Below are 22889 nucleotides of genomic sequence, written 5' to 3'. Positions count from 1 at the left end.
ACTGAGCTGTGTAACTGTCCTCGCACAACAACATTTGTCATCATCTATGTGTGTGTGTTTGTGTTTGTGTTTTTGTGTGAGACAGAAAGAGGGAGAGGGAGGGAGAGAAAGAGAAGGAGGGGGTGACAAGGACTGGAAAAAAGAGAGAGCAAGAGAAAGAGAGAGAGAGTGGGTAGCCCGAGACAGCTGTTGTGTCTTGGAAAATACAGATCAAATAAGTTAATGTCAAGGCCTGCACCGGCCCATGACTTCTCCATTCAAGCAGAGGGCAAACTGAGGTCAAATTCTATTGATTCTTCCGTAGGCTTGTTGCAATATATCTTTCTACTGAACCAAGTAGACCTTTCCAGTATTAACATTGGAAGTATTTCTGAGCAACATACATTATGAGAATACTATTTTTAGTGTAATTTTTTAACTCTATCTATATGTTACTTGACACTCTATGTCCATCATACACGGGCAATATTACTTTGGAAACATTCCATTTTAGAAACCGATCCCTGTTTGTGATGGGTATACTCCAAACCAATAAGCTTAATGTGGCCATTTTGAGTTTGAGAGGCTCTATAATTGTTGTGTTTGTGAGCGACCATGTGCGCGTGTGCAGTTGTGTGCATGTTTGTATGAGTTTCAGTATGTGATTATATACATTAAGTGTTTATCAGTGTGTGTGTGTGTGTGTGTGTGTGTAATATGTGTTTATCAGTGAGTGTGTGTATATGTGTGTTCATCAGCATGTGTGTATTTGTGTTTATCAGCGTGTGTGTTTGTGTGCGCGTGGGTGATGGATCGCGCCCGCTCCGTGTTTACCTATCCCATGATTTCCTGTGTGCGTGTGGGTAACAAGTGGAGTTTGTCAGGATTAATGAGCGTGTGGGTGCTGAATGGATGTTTGGGGCTGTGTGGTGCTCCATCATGGTCCTAGCAGCCCAGAACCCACCCAGAGCTTAGCCTCAGCCCCACCGCCGCCAGCCGCCACAACCGCTAACGCTAGCTACAGCTCAGCCTGCTCTTAATTATGCATGCTTAGCAAAGTCCCATTAAACAAGCAGCAGCGTTAAACAAAGGCAAAGCATTCACATCCTTTACTTACTTAGAGCTGTGGTTTAAAGGACTTCTCCAGTAGGGGGGGAAACGTCATGTTTGAAATTAAGGTACAGTAAATCAACGATAGTTAAAATCACAGGGTTCATTTACTCTACTGGGAGTTATCGTAACCCTCAAGAGAGTGATATGGTCCCTTGAGTTAGTGTTGATCACTGGGGCTCATTATGACGGAGTACTTTTAACTCCATTAAGAATAACCAGAGACAGGGAGTTAAAGCTATGGAGTTATCCACAGATGTGGGAGGGGCGGGTAGATTTTTTTAAATTGTTTGTTTCAATATTTGTGTTTTTCGCATGTATATTGATTGTTTTTAATCTCACACAAAGATAAGAAATGTGCATTTTTGTGAAATAATCCAATCTTTAAGTGGTTCGATTTATAGCAACCATTAGTCAAGTCAAATGTTATTGGTCACATGCGCCCAATACAACAGGTATAGACTTTAAAGTGAACGCTAACATACGAATGCTAACATACCCAACAGTTAAAACGTAAGACAAATATTAGCAAAAAAAAAAAGAAAACAAGGCTATATACAAAGAGTAATATAGTATGTACATGTGAGGAGGGGTAAAAGTGACTAGGCAATCAGGATATATAATAAACAGAGGAGCAGCAGCGTATGTAAAGTGTGTGTGTGTGTGTGTGTTTGTGGCATCGGTAGGCATGTGTGTGTGTGTGTGTGTGTGTGTTTTGTGTGTGTGTGAGCGTATGTACTGTGCGTGAGCGTATGGTGTGTGTGTGTGTGTGTGTGTGTTTGTGGCATCAATATGCATGTGTGTGTGTGTGTGTTTTGTGTGTGTGTGAGCGTATGTACTGTGTGTGAGCGTATGGTGTGTGTGTGTGTGTGTGTGTTTGTGGCATCGGTATGCATGTGTGTGTGTGTGTTTTGTGTGTGTGTGTGAGCGTATGTACTGTGCGTGAGCGTATGGTGTGTGTGTTGGGTTGAGTGTGCATAGAATCAGTGCAACACTATTAAGACAAAAAAATAAATAGTGAAGGGGTCAATGTGAATGTTCCGGATAGACATTTGATTAACTGTTCAGCAGTCTTGGGGGTGAAAGCTGTTCAGTTGCCTATTGGTCACAGACTTGCTGCTCCGGTACCGCTAGCAGAGAGAACAGTCTATGACTAGGGTGGCTGGAGTCTTTTAAATTTTTTTAGGGCCTCCCTCTGACACTGCATAGTATAGATGTCCTGAATGGCTGGGAGTTCGGCCCCAGTGATGTACTGGGCCATACGCACTACCCTCTGTAGCGCCTTGTGATTGGAAGCCCAGCAGTTGCCTTGCCAAGCGGTGATGTAGCCAGTCAAGATGCTCTCAATGGTGCAGCTGTAGAACCTTTTAGATGAATCCCGGAGCATATCCCAGTCTTTGCTAGCAAAACAGACCTGTAGCTTAGCATCCATATCCTTGGACCACTTCAGTATTGAGTGCGTCACTGGTACTTCCTGTTTGAGTTTTTGCTTGTAAACAGGATTCAGGAGGATAATGTTATGGTCCGATTTGCCAAATGGACGGCGGGGGAGAGCTTTGTGTGTGTCTCTGTGTGTGGAGTTAAGGTGATCTAGAGTTTTTATCCCTCTAGTAGCACAGGTGACATGCTGGTAGAAATGAGGTAAAATGGATTTTAGTTTTTCTGCATTAAAATCACCGGCCACTTGGAGCGCAGGCTCTGGATGAGCATTTTCTTGTTTGCTTATGGCCCAATTTTATTTTTTTATTTTTATTTTATTTTATTTCACCTTTATTTAAGCAGGTAGGCTAGTTGAGAACAAGTTATAATTTGCCACTGCGACCTGGCCAAGATAAAGCATAGCAGTGTGAACAGACAACACAGAGTTACACATGGAGTAAACAATTAACAAGTCAGTAACACAGTAGAAAAAAAAGGGGAGTCTATATACATTGTGTGCAAAAGGCATGAGGAGGTAGGCGGATAATTACAATTTTGCAGATTAACAACACTGGAGTGATAAATTATCAGATGGTCATGTACAGGTAGAGATATTGGTGTGCAAAAGAGCAGAAAAGTAAATAAATAAAAACAGTATGGGGATGAGGTAGGTAAAAATGGGTGGGCTGTTTACCGATAGACTATGTACAGCTGCAGCGCTCGGTTAGCTGCTCAGATAGCAGATGTTTGAAGTTGGTGAGGGAGATAAAAGTCTCCAACTTCAGCGATTTTTGCAATTCGTTCCAGTCACAGGCATCAGAGAACTGGAACGAAAGGCGGCCAAATGAGGTGTTGGCTTTAGGGATGATCAGTAAGATACACCTGCTGGAGCGCGTGCTACGGATGGGTGTTGCCATCGTGACCAGTGAACTGAGATAAGGCGGAGCTTTACCTAGCATGGACTTGTAGATGACCTGGAGCCAGTGGGTCTGGGGACGAATATGTAGCGAGGGCCAGCCGACTAGAGCATACAAGTCGCAGTGGTGGGTGGTATAAGGTGCTTTAGTGACAAAACGGATGGCACTGTGATAAACTGCATCCAGTTTGCTGAGTAGAGTGTTGGAAGCAATTTTGTAGATGACATCGCCGAAGTCGAGGATCGGTAGGATAGTCAGTTTTACTAGGGTAAGTTTGGCGGCGTGAGTGAAGGAGGCTTTGTTGCGGAATAGAAAGCCGACTCTTGATTTGATTTTCGATTGGAGATGTTTGATATGAGTCTGGAAGGAGAGTTTGCAGTCTAGCCAGACACCTAGGTACTTATAGATGTCCACATATTCAAGGTCGGAACCATCCAGGGTGGTGATGCTGGTCAGGCGTGCGGTTGCAGGCAGCGAACGGTTGAAAAGCATGCATTTTGTTTTACTAGCGTTTAAGAGCAGTTGGAGTCCACGGAAGGAGTGGCATTGAAGCTCGTTTGGAGGTTAGATAGCACAGTGTCCAAGGACGGGCCGGAAGTATATAGAATGGTGTCGTCTGTGTAGAGGTGGATCAAGGAATCGCCCGCAGCAAGAGCAACATCATTGATATATACAGAGAAAAGAGTCGGCCCGAGGATTGAACCCTGTGGCACCCCCATAGAGACTGCCAGAGGACCGGACAGCATGCCCTCCGATTTGACACACTGAACTCTGTCTGCAAAGTAATTGATGAACCAGGCAAGGCAGTCATCCGAAAAACCGAGGCTACTGAGTCTGCCGATAAGAATATGGTGATTGACAGAGTCGAAAGCCTTGGCAAGGTCGATGAAGACGGCTGCACAGTACTGTCTTTTATCGATGGCGGTTATGATATTGTTTAGTACCTTGAGCGTGGCTGAGGTGCACCCGTGACCGGCTCGGAAACCAGATTGCACAGCGGAGAAGGTACGGTGGGATTCGAGATGGTCAGTGACCTGTTTGTTGGCTTCACTTGGCTTTCGAAGACCTTAGATAGGCAGGGCAGGATGGATATAGGTCTGTAACAGTTTGGGTCCAGGGTGTCTCCCCCTTTGAAGAGGGGGATGACTGCGGCAGCTTTCCAATCCTTGGGGATCTCAGACGATATGAAAGAGAGGTTGAACAGGCTGGTAATAGGGGTTGCGACAATGGCGGCAGATAGTTTCAGAAATAGAGGGTCCAGATTGTCAAGCCAATACAGCTCATTGAGTGCGGTCTTGGTGCCAGCATCAGTTTGTGGTGGTAAATCGACTGCTACGAAAAATACAGATCAAAAGTCTATTGATAAAAATAGTGTGGTCTACAGCTTGTCATGAGGTATTCTAACTCGAGACTCTAGATTTATACATTAGCCGCCGTAGTCTCACCAGGGTGCCCGCACAATGGCCTCTATAGTGCCGTTTTCGCCTTTTACAAGTGTTGGGGATTAGGGCCTGGTCCGGCTCATTGAAGTTGAAGTCCTTGTCCAAATTGGGGTTAGTGATAGCTGTTCGAATGTCCAGAAGCTATTTAGGGTCATAGGAAACAATTGCAGACATATTATGTACAAGAAAAGTTATGAAAAACGTTCAGTTAAAAAAATACACAAAATAGCACAAAATGGCCTCCATTCTGTTGATACACCCAAGTGAGATATTGTTCCAGTTTACATCGTGTCGGTAGTCTCCATGTACTGTATTTCTTTCCCTACTCTGACAGGAACTTTAAATGCAAGTGGTGATGTACAAGTGCTGTATATCTTCCTGCAAGTTGGATTCCAACAGAGATTGCATATCACATTGTAAACCACCATAATGTGACACATTAAGAAATATTCAAACAAGGTCTTACACCCTTGTAACTCAAAATAAGTTCACCCGGAAGAGAAATGTACTCTGCTGGAGTTGATTGTAAAAAATAAAAAATACATGGCAGTTGGAGGAAAATTTGAGAAACTCTCTGAAAGTTGAATATTTATTTAATTTAGTGTCGTTTTAACTCCGAAAATATCAACACCATCACCAGAGTAGTGTCAACACAAAATGGGGGGTGGGGCCAGGTAAATCCCAAAATAGTCTTAAATTTGACTCTGTAGGAGTTGACTTAACTCCTACGGAGTTATGGTGCATTATTCAAGGAGAGATCCGAAATCGAATATGGTGACTAGCTATTAAGTGCAATTCATTTTTGTTCTGTTTACGTAAACTTTAGTTGAATAGTTTTGTTCTCCTAGACATTGTTAAAGAAATGTTACATAAATCCCCCAATTTCGTTTTTGCAACGCTCACTGTTATTGCGTGGGGAAAACGTTGCCCTTCGGTATATGTACTTGCTGTATAGGAGAGGAGCGGGCTGTGGTCATGAAATTATTGCATAACCCTTTTTGACCTCCGACCTCCAATGTTATGACATCATTCCCCAACATGACATTCTGTTGAGAAAGTAGACCACAAGTCATGCTGTTAATTAACTCACCATCGAACCAATATGATTGATGAGGACTATGACTGTCTTGGTGGGGGACGCTGAGTGAAACAGGCAGATATTTTGTAGCCATTTTGACAGTCGGTTATTGGTGCTTCACAGTGATAATTCTAGAAGTGGTGTTTTCCATATTGGCAAAGATCACTTACTAACTTTTTTCCTCATCAATCTCCTCAAGGTGATTCCGTCAATTATTTATGTGTTGCAGGTGTCGGATGATGCTAATGCTTAGGTGGGATGTATAGTGGGAGTACTAATAAGCAGTACATACTGTATTGCCAACTTTTTGCATGTATGTGTCTTTATATATATGTGTGTGTGTGTTAGTGTGTGTGTGTGTGTGTGTGTGTGTGTGTGTGTGTGTGTGTGTGTGTGTGTGTGTGTGTGTGTGTGTGTGTGTGTGTGTGTGTGTGTGTGTGTGCATGCTCATAGGTGTGTGTGTTGTGTGTGTGGTGAGCAGGGCTGGGAGAAAGGGACAGCATGGTAGAGCAGAAATCAAATCACTTAATTGCAGCATTTTTCATCTCCATCTTTTGTTTTATGGCGGTGGAGGGCCGGCGAGTGGCTGCCTGTGATTCATGGGCATCACAGCGCCCGCGAGCAGTGCCATCCCTCATTGCCGCCCGCCACTGCTACCCAAAGCACCCGCACAATTACGGTGATGAATATGACTTGTTTTTCTTTTTTTTTACTGTGTTTTTAGCAGGAGCAGGTTGTGCTTAATGCAGCCACTGAGCCGGGGAATCAGGGACAGCCTCTCTACCTCTCTCGCTGCTGCTCCTTTTCTCTGAGGAGAGCCTGCTGGGCCCACTGGGACTTTGAGTCACAGGGAGATACAGGGAGAGAGATACAGAAAAATAACGATATGGGGAGGGAGGAAGAGGGAGATATAGGGAGAGATGGAGAGAGATACAGGGACAGAGGGAGAGAGGGAAAAGTATGGGTAGGGAGTAAGAGAGACATACAGGGAAAGAGAGAGATATGTGGAGGGAGGAAGAAAGAGATACAGGGGGAGAGGGAGAGATGGGGAAGGAGGAAGCGAGAGATACAGGGAGAGATATGGGAAGAGAGGAGGAGAGAGATACAGGGAGATAATGAGGAGGGTGAAAAGGGAAAGACTGAAGGTGGAGAGGGGAGGGAAGTAGGGCAGATATAGCTAGAAAGGGAGGAAGATGAAGGTTGTAGTGGTTGAGGGAGGAATGGAAGTCCTACAGTAGCACATGGCCTTTACAGTGCCTTGCGAAAGTATTCGGCCCCCTTGAACTTTGCGACCTTTTGCCACATTTCAGGCTTCAAACATAAAGATATAAAACTGTATTTTTTTGTGAAGAATTAACAAGTGGGACACAATCACGAAGTGGAACGACATTTATTGGATATTTCAAACTTTTTTAACAAATAAAAAACTGAAAAATTGGGCGTGCAAAATTATTCAGCCCCTTCAGTGAGGATCTCTGAATGATCCAATGTTGACCTAAATGACTAATGATGATAAATACAATCCACCTGTGTGTAATCAAGTCTCCGTATAAATGCACCTGCACTGTGATAGTCTCAGAGGTCCGTTAAAAGCGCAGAGAGCATCATGAAGAACAAGGAACACACCAGGCAGGTCCGAGATACTGTTGTGAAGAAGTTTAAAGCCGGATTTGGATACAAAAAGATTTCCCAAGCTTTAAACATCCCAAGGAGCACTGTGCAAGCGATAATATTGAAATGGAAGGAGTATCAGACCACTGCAAATTTACCAAGACCTGGCCGTCCCTCTAAACTTTCAGCTCATACAAGGAGAAGACTGATCAGAGATGCAGCCAAGAGGCCCATGATCACTCTGGATGAACTGCAGAGATCTACAGCTGAGGTGGGAGACTCTGTCCATAGGACAACAATCAGTCGTATATTGCACAAATCTGGCCTTTATGGAAGAGTGGCAAGAAGAAAGCCATTTCTTAAAGATATCCATAAAAAGTGTTGTTTAAAGTTTGCCACAAGCCACCTGGGAGACACACCAAACATGTGGAAGAAGGTGCTCTGGTCAGATGAAACCAAAATTTAACTTTTTGGCAACAATGCAAGACGTTATGTTTGGCGTAAAAGCAACACAGCTCATCACCCTGAACACACCATCCCCACTGTCAAACATGGTGGTGGCAGCATCATGGTTTGGGCCTGCTTTTCTTCAGCAGGGACAGGGAAGATGGTTAAAATTGATGGGAAGATGAATGGAGCCAAATACAGGACCATTCTGGAAGAAAACCTGATGGAGTCTGCAAAAGACCTGAGACTGGGACGGAGATTTGTCTTCCAACAAGACAATGATCCAAAACATAAAGCAAAATCTACAATGGAATGGTTCAAAAATAAACATATCCAGGTGTTAGAATGGCCAAGTCAAAGTCCAGACCTGAATCCAATCGAGAATCTGTGGAAAGAACTGAAAACTGCTGTTCACAAATGCTCTCCATCCAACCTCACTGAGCTCGAGCTGTTTTGCAAGGAGGAATGGGAAAAAAATTCAGTCTCTCAATGTGCAAAACTGATAGAGACATACCCCAAGCGACTTACAGCTGTAATCACAGCAAAAGGTGGCGCTACAAAGTATTAACTTAAGGGGGTTGAATAATTTTGCATGCCCAATTTTTCAGTTTTTGATTTGTTAAAAAAGTTTGAAATATCCAATAAATGTCGTTCCACTTCATGATTGTGTCCCACTTGTTGTTGATTCTTCACAAAAAAATACAGTTTTATATCTATATGTTTGAAGCCTGAAATGTGGCAAAAGGTCGCAAAGTTCAAGGGGGCCGAATACTTTCGCAAGGCACTGTAGATTTATACAGCCAAAGCATCCCCTCAGAGAGCACTGTGTCATTCAATTCTACCTCTCCTCACAGTGACTCCTCACCTGAGTTCCTCTGATTTGGTCCAGACCGGTTTGAGTATGCCATTATTTTCCCCGCTCCCAGATGCAGGCCTCCAGATCAACCCGTCAACACACACCCTTTGATCACACACTCCGGAGTGTAAACCCGTTCTGTCAGGCAGGGTTACCTCCCCATTGACTTTCCAAAAGGAGTCTCTGGGAGAGTCCCAAATGGCACCCTATTCTCTATTCACTGGACTACTTTTAAACCAGGGCCGATAGGGCTCTGGTCAAAAGTAGTGCGCTGTATAGGGAATAGGGTGCAATTTGAGACACAGCCTCTCTCTCGCTTTGGGGGCTTCACACAGTGTTAAACAGAGAGGAAGAAGAAACGAAACCAAAGGTTCAGCTGTCACGCTTTTTCATTTGTTTGTTTGTTTGGTTTTGGACTCTTCATAGAGGGCGACAGGTGCGTGTTTGAGAGTGGCGGGGTGTGGGGTTTTTTGGAGCGTACAGACCTCGTCTGGCTCGCTCTCTGATGGTTGTGTGTTTGTGTACCGCTTCTCCCCTGGCCCCTGCCTGACTAAATGCGGGAGAGGAAGTGAGATGAGAGGATTCTGTCATGAAGCGAAAATGTGGAATCAGACGTTACTTCCATTTTCTCAGCCCCCAAACGGCTTAAGATACAATTCGCTTTCCCACCCGAGAGAGAGAGAGAGAGAGAGAGAGAGAGAGAGAGAGAGAGAGAGAGAGAGAGAGAGAGAGAATGGGGAGGCTGAGAATGATAGAGAGGGTGAATAAGGAACAGAATGTGAAAAGGAGATGGACAGGGAGAAAGGATAGGGGGAGGAGGGAGGTTGGGGCAGGAAGAAGAGAAAGATGGCATGTGATCGAGGCTATATGCTCTCCCATCCAGCCTTCCCCACAACAACACTCCTCCTCCATCTTCTTTCACAGGCACTCACGCAAAAAAAATTATAATAAGGAAAGGCTTCTAATAAGGAGGGCTACGTCAATGGCCAGCGGGTTTACAGTCTGCATGAGCCTTTGTGCGTGCTTTGGTGCATGTGTGTGTGTGTGTGTGTGTGTGTGTGTGTGTGTGTGTGTGTGTGTGTGTGTGTGTGTGTGTGTGTGTGTGTGTGTGTGTGTGTGTGTGTGTGTGCGTGTTTGTGTGTGCGCAAGGGCGTTTGTGTGTTTAGAGACAGACAGTTTTTAAATATTAATCTCAAGGTCAAAGGCATAGAGGGTTTTGATATTCATGCAGCAGCCAGAGTGTTGTTACCCTGTGTACTGGTGTCTCACCCCTACTGCTGCTGCTGATGCTACGCTCTCTGGCTCTCTGGGTCATTAGGACTGCTTGTCTGCTTCCCTATACCTTGATATTGTGTGTGTGAGTGTGAGTGTGAGTGTGTTTCTGCATACATGGACTCAAGTCTGTTTGTGCTTAAAGTGTGTTTGTGTGTGTGCTATGTGTGCTGTGTGTGCTGTGTGTGTGTGTGTGTGTGTGTGTGTGTGTGTGTGTGTGTGTGTGTGTGTGTGTGTGTGTGTGTGTGTGTGTGTGTGTGTGTGCGAGCAAACATGTGTCTGTGTGTGTGTTATGTGTGTATATGCAGGAGTGTGTGTGCTTGTGTGTCGCCATTGTTTTCTGTATCTGTATCTGAGGCAATCCTACAGTCTAGTTAAGTGGAGAACTCCTGGGACTCTTCATTATTTAAGTAATTCATCAAACTGGCCACCTCCTCCCCTGTGCCCCAGCAGAGATCCACCAAACACACACACACACACACACACACACACACACACACACACACACACACACACACACACACACACACACACACACACACACACACACACACACACACACACACACACACAGAGAATCAACACATAATTTACAGTAGCAGTGTGATAGTGACTAAAGGGAAAAGAATGACTAAAGTAAATCTCAATTCTCAACCTCTGCGTAGGATGGTGATGTTTCCATATAGAAGGAGATGGGGTTTATTATGAATCAAATCAATCACATTTTATTTGTCACATGTGCCGAATACAACAGATGTAGACTTACTTATGAGCCCTTTAATGCAGAGTTAAAAAGTAAGAACATTTGCAAATAAGAATAATGCAAATAGTAACGCAATAAATAACAATAACAAGGCTATATACAGTACAAGGAGGACCAGTACTGAGGCAATGTGCAGGGGTACGAGTTAGTTGAGGTAATATTATGTCCACGTAGGTAAAAGTTAAAGTGACTATGCAATCAGGATATAATAAACAGAGTAGCAGTGTGTGTGTGTGTGTGTGTGTGTGTGTGTGTGTGTGTGTGTGTGTGTGTGTGTGTGTGTGTGTGTGTGTGTGTGTGTGTGTGTGGGTAGAGTTCAGTGAGTGTGCATAGAGTCAGTGCAAGAGAGTCAATGCAAATAGTATGGGTAGCCATGTCATTAACTATTCAGAGTCTTATGGCTTGGGGGTAGAAGCTGTTCAGGAGTCTTTTGGTCCCAGACTTGGTGTTCCGGTAACGCTTGCCGTGTGTAGCAGAGTGAACAGTTTATGGCTTGGGTGGCTGGTGTAAATTTTCCAGCTGGGCCATCCGCACCCCCCTCTGTAGTGCCTTGCGATCAAGGGCGGTGAAGTTCCCATACCAAGCGGTGATGCAGCCACTCAAGATGCTCTCAATGGTGCAGCTTTGTAACTTTTTGAGGATCTGAAGGGCCATGCCAAATCTATACAACCTCCTGAGGGGGAAAAGGCATTGCCGTGCCTTCTTCACGACTTTGCTGGTGTGAGAGGACCATGTTCAGTCCTTGATGATGTGGATACAGAGGTGCTTGAAGCTCTCTACCTGCTCCACTACAGCCCAGTTGATATGGATGGTGGTGTACTCGGCCCTGCGTTTCCTGTAGTCCACGATCACCCAATTTGTCTTGCTCACGTTGAGGAAGAGGTTGATGTCCTGGCACCACACTCCTAGGTCTCTTATCATCCTCTGAGATCAGGCCTACCAACTTCGGGTCGTCAGCAAACATGATGATGATTTTGGAGTTGTACGTTGCCACACTGTCGTGGGTGAACAGGGAGTACAGAAGTGGACTAAGCACACACCCCTGAGGGGTCAGCATGGCAGATGTGTTGTTTCCTACCTTCACCACCTGGGGGAGGCCCATCAGAAAGTCCAGGATCCAGTTGCAGAGGGAGGTGTTTAGTCCCAGGGTTCCTAGCTTGGAGATGAGTTTGGAGGGGATTATGGTGTTGAACGCTGAGCTGTAGTCAATGAACGGCATTCTTACATAATTTCTCACATAGTAGAATGGAGTGGAGAATAGTCATTTGATATTGATGATCTGCTTTCATGTTACTCCATCCATAATTTTGGAACCTAGAACCAGATCTTGGGACAATTAACATTCTAGTCACAAGAGACTACTTCATCTATTACACCAATGGAACAGCCAATAATTGCTTTTCAGGACTGGGCTTATACATATTCCCATATACCCAATAACCACAGCATAAACATGTCCACGATGTAGTTGTCTGTCACTATTTTTACAGACTAACTCTCATTCAATGTCAATGTGACATTGTAGTGGGGCTGCCATCAGAAGTAAGTGACTCCCTTTCCCCTTGCTCTGTCTCTCTATCTCTCTCTCACTCTCTCTCTCTCTGGCTGTAATTACATTGTGAACCTGGCTGAGTCTCCGGTGTGGGTGTTTGATGTTCGCCCCCTGGCACAAACATGTCACTTCCCATGCTCCAGTCCTTGTCTGAGACATACAATATGAAACATGAACCTGTAGTTGGTTTGTCTGGAGAGCTAGAGTCTCTGTGGTAGTGCTGTATTCTGTTTGTCTGTCTGTCTGACGTCTGAAGTTAAAAGACAGACAGTTTCACGTTACTGTCAGTCTGAGGAATCTGAGGCTGCTACCCAAATGGCATCCTAGTCCCAATATGGTGCACTTTATTTTTTTATTTTTACCAGAGCCCTATAGGGCCTGCTCTAAGGTAGTGCACTGTAAAGGTAGTAGGGTACCATTTAAGACTCACCCTGAGTTTCAGTCACAGTCTTTTTTATTCTATTTTTCAGGTTGCAAAGTGCTCGATAGGATGTCACTCACTACTCAATCATTCCATTGCATATTCTACTGATGTTTCTCTATGTTGAGCAAAGTCGGGAATGTGTTTTCCAATAGAGGACAGTCAGACTCGATTTTCATAGGTTACAGTTATATGTTTTCCCATTGAGCACAGCTACGTTTCCCCATAGAGCACAGCTACGTTTCCCTATAGAGCACAAATATACGTTTCCCCATAGAGCGCAGCTACCTGTTTAACCATACAGCACAGTTACTGTACATGTCTCTCCTTAGAGCACAGCTACATGTTTAACCATACAGCACAGTTACTGTACATGTCTCTCCTTAGAGCACAGCTACATGTTTAACCATACAGCACAGTTACTGTACATGTCTCTCCTTAGAGCGCAGCTACCTGTTTAACCATACAGCACAGTTACTGTACATGTCTCTCCTTAGAGCGCAGCTACCTGTTTAACCATACAGCACAGTTACTGTACATGTCTCTCCTTAGAGCACAGCTACCTGTTTAACCATACAGCACAGTTACTGTACATGTCTCTCCTTAGAGCGCAGCTACCTGTTTAACCATACAGCACAGTTACTGTACATGTCTCTCCTTAGAGCGCAGCTACCTGTTTAACCATACAGCACAGTTACTGTACATGTCTCTCCTTAGAGCACAGCTACCTGTTTAACCATACAGCACAGTTACTGTACATGTCTCTCCTTAGAGCACAGCTACATGTTTAACCATACAGCACAGTTACTGTACATGTCTCTCCTTAGAGCACAGCTACATGTTTAACCATACAGCACAGTTACTGTACATGTCTCTCCTTAGAGCGCAGCTACCTGTTTAACCATACAGCACAGTTACTGTACATGTCTCTCCTTAGAGCGCAGCTACCTGTTTAACCATACAGCACAGTTACTGTACATGTCTCTCCTTAGAGCACAGCTACATGTTTAACCATACAGCACAGTTACTGTACATTTCTCTCCTTAGAGCACAGCTACATGTTTAACCATACAGCACAGTTACTGTACATGTCTCTCCTTAGAGCACAGCTACATGTTTAACCATACAGCACAGTTACTGTACATGTCTCTCCTTAGAGGACAGCTACATGTTTAACCATACAGCACAGCTACTGTACATGTCTCTCCTTAGAGCACAGCTACATGTTTAACCATGCAGCACAGTTACTGAACATGTCTCTCCTTAGAGCACAGCTACATGTTTAACCATACAGCACAGTTACTGTACATGTCTCTCCTTAGAGCACAGCTACATGTTTAACCATACAGCACAGCTACTGTACATGTCTCTCCTTAGAGCACAGCTACATGTTTAACCATGCAGCGCAGTTACTGTACATGTCTCTCCTTAGAGCACAGCTACATGTTTAACCATACAGCACAGTTACTGTACATGTCTCTCCTTAGAGCACAGCTACATGTTTAACCATACAGCACAGTTACTGTACATGTCTCTCCTTAGAGCACAGCTACATGTTTAACCATACAGCACAGTTACTGTACATGTCTCTCCTTAGAGCACAGCTACATGTTTAACCATACAGCACAGTTACTGTACATGTCTCTCCTTAGAGCACAGCTACATGTTTAACCATACAGCACAGCTACTGTACATGTCTCTCCTTAGAGCGCAGCTACCTGTTTAACCATACAGCACAGTTACTGTACATGTCTCTCCTTAGAGCACAGCTACATGTTTAACCATACAGCACAGCTACTGTACATGTCTCTCCTTAGAGCACAGCTACCTGTTTAACCATACAGCACAGTTACTGTACATGTCTCTCCTTAGAGCACAGCTACATGTTTCCTCATTGAGCAAAATTATGTATATGTTTCCCGTTAGAGCAGAGCACAGTCAGACCCATGTTCTCCCATAGAGCAGAGCACAGTCAGACCCATGTTCTCCCATAGAGCACAGTCAGAGCCCTGCTTTCCCTGCGGTCTAGTCAGATCGCTGCTCCATAGGTCACGCTAGGAGGCACGCACACTTGAGCCCTTTTGACAGCTTGTTGTTTACAGTATGTGTAGCCAGTGTGGGGTGGTGCGGATGGGGCCTGGCAGGGGGTGGGAGGGGGTGGATGGGGGTTGTGCTGGCAGGGGCGCTGGGGTAGGGTGCCTAGCAGGGGGGCCTGGCAGGACCCAGGCGCTCTTTGATGCTTCTACCGGCTCAGAGAAGGCAGCCGAGGGAGGGAAGTGCTGCTAGAGACGACGTGGAATGAAAGAGAAAAGGTTACCTGTAGATCCGCCAAACCTCCAGCGAGGAGGTTGGAAGGGTGAGGGGGGTAGGAGGGTGCTTTGATGTGAGGCCAGGCTGAAGGAGTGCATCGATCGCTGGGGGAAGGGGGGGGTGGATCAGCTGGGGGCCACATCTCATCCATGCCATACTTCCAGTTTTCAGAGAGATCCATAGCCCAGGATGTGGGGTTTTATCCTCCATGCGGATAAGGTGGGAGATGTGTTAACTTTGCATGTGTTGATACAGAAAGTGCATTTTGGTTTGGAAAAGTTCAAGAGGTCCATCTTTTGCTGCATATACTGAAACAGAGTATTTCATATTTCTGAAGTATTTTTGTTGGGGTAGCATCCAGCAGGTACTCCACACTCTTTCAAATCATTTGGCAGATGTAGTGTTCTGTGTGTGTGTGCACGCAACTCTGTGAATGTCCATGCTGGGGTAATAGAGGGGGACTAGAGATCGTTTCCGGGGTCACCCATACATAAAATGTAAGCATGCATGACTGTAAGTCGCTTTGGATAAAAGTGTCTGCTAAATGGCATATATTTATATAAACTTTATGTAAACAAAAAAAGAAACGTTCCTTTTTCAGGACCCTGTCTTTCAAAGATCATTCGTAAAAATCCAAATAACTTCACAGATCTCCATTGTAAAGCGTTTAAACACTGTTTCCCGTGCTTGTTCAATGAACCATAAACAATTAATGTACATGCACCTGTGGAACGGTCGTTAAGCCTGTAACAGCTTACAGACGGTAGGCATTAAGAGGGCTTTCTACTGACTCTCAAAAACACCAAAAGAAAGATGCCCAGGGTCCCTGCTCATCTGTGTAAACGTGCCTCAAGCATGCTCCAGGGAGGCATGAGGAATGCAGATGTGTCAGGGCATTAAATTGCAATGTCCGTACTAAGACAGCGCAACAGGGAGACAGGAACGACAACTGATCGTCCTCGCAGTGGCAGACCACGTGTAACAACACCTGCACAGGATCGGTACATCTGAACATCACACCTGCGGGACAGGTACAGGATGGCAACAACAACTGCCCGAGTTACACCAGGAAAGCACAATCCCTCCATCAGTGCTCAGACTGTCCGCAATAGGCTGAGAGAGGCTGGACTGAGGGCTTGTAGGCCTGTTCTAAGGCAGATCACCGGCAACAATGTTACCGTTGCTGGACCAGACAGGACTGGCAAAAAGTGCTCTTCACTGATGAGTCACGGTTTTGTCTCACTAGGGGTGATGGTCGAATTCGAGTTTATCGTCGAAGGAATGAGCATTACACTGAGGCCTGTACTCTGGAGCGGGATCGATTTGGAGGTGGAGGGTCCGTCATGGTCTGGGACGGTGTGTCACAGCCTCATTGGACTGAGCTTGTTGTCATTGCAGGCAATCTCAACGCTGTGTGTTACAGGGAAGACATCCTCCTCCCTCATGTGGTACCCTTCCTGCAGGCTCATCCTGACATGACCTTCCAGCATGACAATGCCACCAGCCATACTGCTCATTCTGTGCGTGATTTCCTGCAAGACAGGAACGCCAAATATAAATAGTCAAGTACAGATACCTAAAAAAAAGCAGTGCTTTAATGTATTTTTACTTAAGTACTTTACACCACTGCATCTGGCATTCTGTCTCAATGCTCCCTCACACTGAGAATGCTCTTACTCCAAAAGTAACTGGGGTTTGTGGTCAGGCGGCACCAGAGGAAGCAAGAGTTTAAATTCATGTCAGCCGTCAAAGTCTCTCTGACTATATGGATGCCTAAGTGAATGTGATTATGTGGGGAAGGTGAGAACGTGAATGTGGATGTAAGAAACACCATCTCATTTTGATAAGTAAAACTACTATACCCTCCAGATGCTCTGAAGTGGGTTTCCCTAAACCTTTGTAGCTAAAGCACTATGTTATTTCTCTCTTGTAAAAATGACAAAATTGCTGTTTGACGGCCAGTCTTCTGTGCCTGCACGAACGTTATTCACCAAATGTAGCGTTTTGCTGTTCTATAAGAGGCATGAGTCTGGGTCAGTTAAAAAATAATGTGCTACAAAACCGACCCCTGCCCAGTTGCAGTTTGTTGGCAGGACTAAGGGAAGACTCCCCATGTCCTCTCCCCAAGCCTCTTCCTTCTTCCTGATATGTGCCCTGACTCCAGTCACCCTTTGACCCCCCCCCCCCCCCCCCCCCTCCCCACACCCCAGTTGGCTTCAAGCCTTCCTCTTGCAATGTGGTGCTCACCATGCTGGCCTTCCACACTCCAGGACACTGGCCATCACCCCATTCAGCCTGGCTAAGTGGAGTCCCTCGATTACAATGTCATCTTTGAGTGACTGTCATCGGGTGGTGAGATGAAGAGGGGACTTCCAGTGGGGTGTAAAGCTCTATGGGCACATGCTGGGATAGAGAGAGTGTGAGCGCTAGAAGGAGCGAGAGAGCGAGTGAGAGAGATAACATGACTTGGAAAATGTGGGAGCGATTGCAGAGTACAGAGGCTTTAGCCAAATGTGCGTGTGTGCATGTGGATGGGTGGCACGGTACGTGCGTGTGTGCGGGCGTACACAACAGCGCCCTGTGATAGTTTATTGGTTTGGAGGACCTTCGATCATACCCTGATATAATTATACTGTATATCTATGCATCCGTGTTGCAGTTCCGAGGCTAGTGTTGTATCTCACGAGCTCACTTGGGTCTGTTTTTTTTATTAGTGTCAATGGACTCAATCAATTGTGGTGACACACGCCACAGGCCAAACCCTACGACTACGCCATTGACTTTATACGACACACGCTGCAGACTCTTGCTGGTATTTTTAAGGCATAATTGATTTCTTATTGAGGAGCTGCCAAGCAAATCAGAAAATTGCATTCCCCGCGAAGGTATTAGCCGAGCCGAGAGTGTTTAAGATGTTTTCAATGATCGTGCAGTAGCGCTGCTTTCCTGCCCCCGAGTCGCTTGTGTATAATGGACTGCCGTGAAATCATAATTGCGTGTTTATGAACAAACCAGCTGGAGGAGGCCGGGGGTAATTATTTTCTCGCCGTTAGCCTCCGCACTCACGCACACTTGCGTCCGACAACGGCTCTGAAGGGAAAAAGAGGCTGGAAATACGGGTTCATTCTGACCATATGGTTGCTGTGCTTATCCATCCCTCTCACGTTCTACAGCCTTCCATTTTCACCATTCTGCCAACAGGAATGTGAATTGTAGACTGGGATGTTTTTGTGTTTCAGTATTACGACAGGGGCCTAAACAAAGAATTGACACATGCACATACACACACACACACATGCACACACACACACACGCACACGCGCGCGCACACACACACACACACACACACACACACACACACACACACACACACACACAAATGTGTTCATGCACGCATGCACAGACGCACACATACCTCTGTGAGCTGACCTGTCCACACAGTAACACAGCCAGGCTGGCTAGCCTCATTACTGCAGCCACTGTTTCCACAACAGCCACATTAGCCTCGTTAGTGGTTCCTAAAGAGCATCCTCTCATCCCTGGGGGCTGAAGGGGTTAATTGTGGATCATTTTCAGAACTTGGACCTGGCTAGCTCAATGACTGCAGTTATTGGCTCCTTTTGTGTGTGTGTATCTGTGTGTGTGTGTGTATCTGAGTGTGTGTGTGTGTGTGTGTGTGTGTGTGTGTGTGTGTGTGTGTGTGTGTGTGTGTGTGTGTGTGTGTGTGTGTGTGTGTGTGTGTGTGTGTGTGTGTGTGTGCATGACAGCAGATATTGCCATTGGTTTGACCCAGGAGCAACCCCATATCACTCCTTGCTCTATTGACAGACTTTAAGACCCTAGAGACAGACTGTCAACCCCTGTCCTTGCTCCTGACACTGAACCTGTCCTATTTACACTCCTATATTTACACTGGTGGGCACCAGACACACACACACGCATGCATGTGCACTCACACACATACCATCTACACGCACACACACACACATCCTTCCTCCCCAGCCCATGGGTATTAGCCTATCGACAGTGATGGATTGTCCTGGGACCCCCAGCTCCCCCCTGGCCCTGTCCTGGCCCCTTGACACCCCTGAGCCCCTGACAGTGACCCTGCTGTAATGACAGAGCCTGGGCCTCTTAAATCATGCATGGTCGTTAGGTATGCACTACACGCCTGCTGATGTGCGACATGTGTTGGATATCTCCGGGGCAATCATGTGTGACAGAAATGAGGGGGGGTGGGTTCGGTCTCCTGATCACAAGGATTGGTTTCCTCTTCGGCCCCCTCCTCCTCATCCTTCATTGAAATCCCACGTCAGCATCTTTGTAGATTAAGTTTACATACAGTTTATAGGCGTGTATGCCACCTTCCTGATTAATGCAGCATTCTGTGAATTCTGTCTCAGTATGGTAACACAGTGTAAAACACTCCAGTGTAGGAAACCTTTCCATTTGTTAACATATATCTGGAGTCAGGCAGGCAAACAGGCGTCCAGCTGACTGGCCGTGCGTGTGTATTTTGTGAGTGTGTAGTGTCAGGGTCTTAAGTGAGTGGACCACAGTCATTCAGCTCTATGCTGAACAATGGGACCGGGAGCAGTGCTCAAGTGCACTGAGAAGTACTCTGTGTATTTATGGCATTTCCTAATGGTGTTTAAAGTGCTCAGCAGGCTTTTTATTTTAATGAGAGCTGTGCCATGGTAAAGCACCCTAGTGTACTCGTGTGTGTGTGTGTGTGTGTGTGTGTGTGTGTGTGTGTGTGTGTGTGTGTGTGTGTGTGTGTGTGTGTGTGTGTGTGTGTGTGTGCGTGCGTGCGTGCGTGTGTTCTTTTATGTGTGTATATATCTCTCTCGTGTCTCGTTTTACATCTGTGTGCTTGTGTGTTTCCATTTTCTGTGTGTGTGTGTGTGTGTGTGTGTGTGTGTGTGTGTGTGTACATTATCAGGCCGTACCGACCCTTCAGGGGGCGGGAGCTCAAAATGTAAAAAAAGGGCGCACCCTTTCAGAATCTTTTCTCGAAATTCATAACATACCAACTGCCTCTGTAGTGTAAATGAATAATGTAGTTATAGACATGATTGACATCGGGAAAAGAGGGTTGGCTGATCATTGATGTTGATGATTGTGTAAATCTGTTAGGTAGCTTGATTTTTTTTTCAGTGATTGTGATTTATCTTTAATGCTCTTCAATTATTAAATAACATCACCATAGAATAGAACATTCTAACTCTTGGTATATGGCTGGCTGGCTGCCGGCTTGTGTGGATATTTTAGAATATGGTCGTCAGCTGGAGTCTAGACTACCTGCGTTGCTGCTGCCCTGACACACCTGTGCAAGTTGAGTCAGATGAATCCGCTCCTCATGCCTTTCTGCCTCTCTCTGCTGCGGGTATCAGCCAACCAGACCGAACATTAATGATGATGTAAATCAAGTGTTTTCAAGTGTTAATCAAATGTTATGCTACTATGGCAGACCTGTTGCTATTTAAACTAGGTAGCTAGCTACATACACTCAACCGGGGACTGCATCTCCAGTCGTACATGTTTGGATACCGGGCATGCACAATCTCTGTACAGGGCAGACTGGGAAACAGGCTCAACCAGGGCGCGCGCAAGCTCCGTACAGAGCAGACCAACGGGCACAACCAACGGACAGGGTGGGGGTAAGGGGTGGCGAACTTGACGACGTTGACTTGCGGGCAATGGGTTTAGAACAACAATGACAAAATCTGTATACCAAAATTATACCACCACCCAAAAGGGCACTTGGTGAGTGGGAGGGCAAAGGGGCAGGTGCTAAGCACATGTAGACTCCTATCTGTGCACGTGACTGTACGGTATGTTTATGTGTGTCTGTATGTGTTTGTGTGTGTGTGTGTATCACCACAGTGATCCTTTTTCATGCTCTGTCGTGTCTCAGCAGCTATCCTTTCTCAGATTAGATTTCTCGCTCTCACGCACGCACACACACACGCACGCACACACACACACAGGAACCAGGAACACTATCTCTGTTGACAGGGGAAATTGTATGAAGAGCTTTTAAGGCAATTAGTGGATTGATCCGGAGCCTTTCTTCCCATTCACGCTGTTCATTAGCAGCTCCTCCAGACCAAAAAAAAAAGGGGACGTGGATACCGCAATCACTCCCTTCCTGGCAGGAAAGCCGCTCCACCGCGTGCGTATGTGTGTGCACATCCTGGTGTGTGTGTGTGTGTGTGTGTGTGTGTGTGTGTGTGTGTGTGTGTGTGTGTGTGTGTGTGTGTGTGTGTGTGTGTGTGTGTGTGTGTGTGTGTGTGTGTGTGTGTGTGTGTGTGTGTGTGTGTGTGTGTGTGTGTGTGCGTGTGTGTGCGCGTGCGTGCGCCTTATGTCGACAAAGTTGCATAGTACCGAATCTCAAAATAGATTCTTGCCTCCTTCGTTTTGGAGTAGACCTATATTTAACTCATGCTGTTCAACATGATCAGCATATCCAAGTGAATGACTGATCCATTTCAGTGCTGTCATGTTGGTGAGTAACCGTTGTATTGTTAAGTGCTTTTTAAGTGCGTCAAGAGGAGTTCATAAAACAGACTGTGGCCAAAAGCTCTCTCTGGGCCGTACTTCTCCATTGTGTGGTACTGGAATGGGTTTTGCTCCATTTATTTTGTATTTGATTGAAGATCCTTATACATCATGTTGACCAGTACATTGCTGCAGGAGCTCTGAATATTTTTTTGCTGGAGTAACTTTATTGTATGAGCATGTTTACGGTTTCTTCCTTAGCTGTGTGTTAATTATGTAGAACACTAGAACATCTGGGAACATGGCCTTTGATGAGGGTATAACCAGGGGACTGCATTATTGATGACTGACACACATTCGTAGTCACACACACACACACACACACACACACACACACACACACACACACACACACACACAAGGATGCATGCACACACACATACATAGAGCCCCTTGTGCCCCATGAGTGAAATGTGTTGGTTGCTACAAGACTTGCCACAGTGTCAATAACCAAGGTTTCCATCTCTCTCTCTCTCTCTCTCTCTCTCTCTCTCTCTCTCTCTCTCTCTCTCTCTCTCTCTCTCTCTCTCTCTCTCTCTCTCTCTCTTCTCTCTCTCTCTCTCTCTCTCTCTCTTTCTCTTTTTCTTTCTCTCTCTCTCTCTCTCTCTCTCTCTCTCTCTCTCTCTCTCTCTCGCTCTCGCTCTCTCTCTCTCGCTCTCTTTTTTTTCTCTCTCTCTTTCTCTCTATCTCTTTCTCTCTCTCTCTCTCTTCTCTCTCTCTCTCTCTCTCTCTCTTTTTCTTTCTCTCTGGTCTGTGCGGGAATGTCACAGGCCCCCACCCACTACATTATTTAGCAGACAGAGTATTCAATACCTTTGCTGGGGTTGATCTGAGTCAATCATTAATGCTGAATCTGGTTGGAACCAGAGCATGTTTATTACACACACACACACACACACACACACACACACACACACACACACACACACACACACACACACACACACACAAACACACACACACACACACACAGTTATTATTATCAGCAGTAAGTGCCCTAAATTAATAATCATCTGCTTCTTATTTGTGTTTCTCAAACTGACTGACTCTGTATATCACTAATAAGGGTCTTGGATAAATAGAGCAACAAATTAAAGGCGAAAAAAAACATTCAATTATTATCTATCGAGATCATACAGTGATTATAATGA

The 22889-nt window shown here is 45.5% G+C and overlaps 1 pseudogene; it reads left to right on the top strand.

The window, feature by feature from the left end:
* Positions 1 to 22889, top strand: part of LOC139377300 (PC3-like endoprotease variant B) — a 139241-nt pseudogene that overhangs the window by 51553 nt on the left and 64799 nt on the right.

Source organism: Oncorhynchus clarkii, chromosome 2 (genome assembly GCF_045791955.1).
Source record: "Oncorhynchus clarkii lewisi isolate Uvic-CL-2024 chromosome 2, UVic_Ocla_1.0, whole genome shotgun sequence".
In the NCBI taxonomy this organism is placed as follows: Eukaryota; Metazoa; Chordata; class Actinopteri; order Salmoniformes; family Salmonidae; genus Oncorhynchus; species Oncorhynchus clarkii.
The sequence above is the reverse complement of the archived record's forward strand: the minus strand, read 5'-3'. Positions and strand labels throughout refer to the sequence as shown.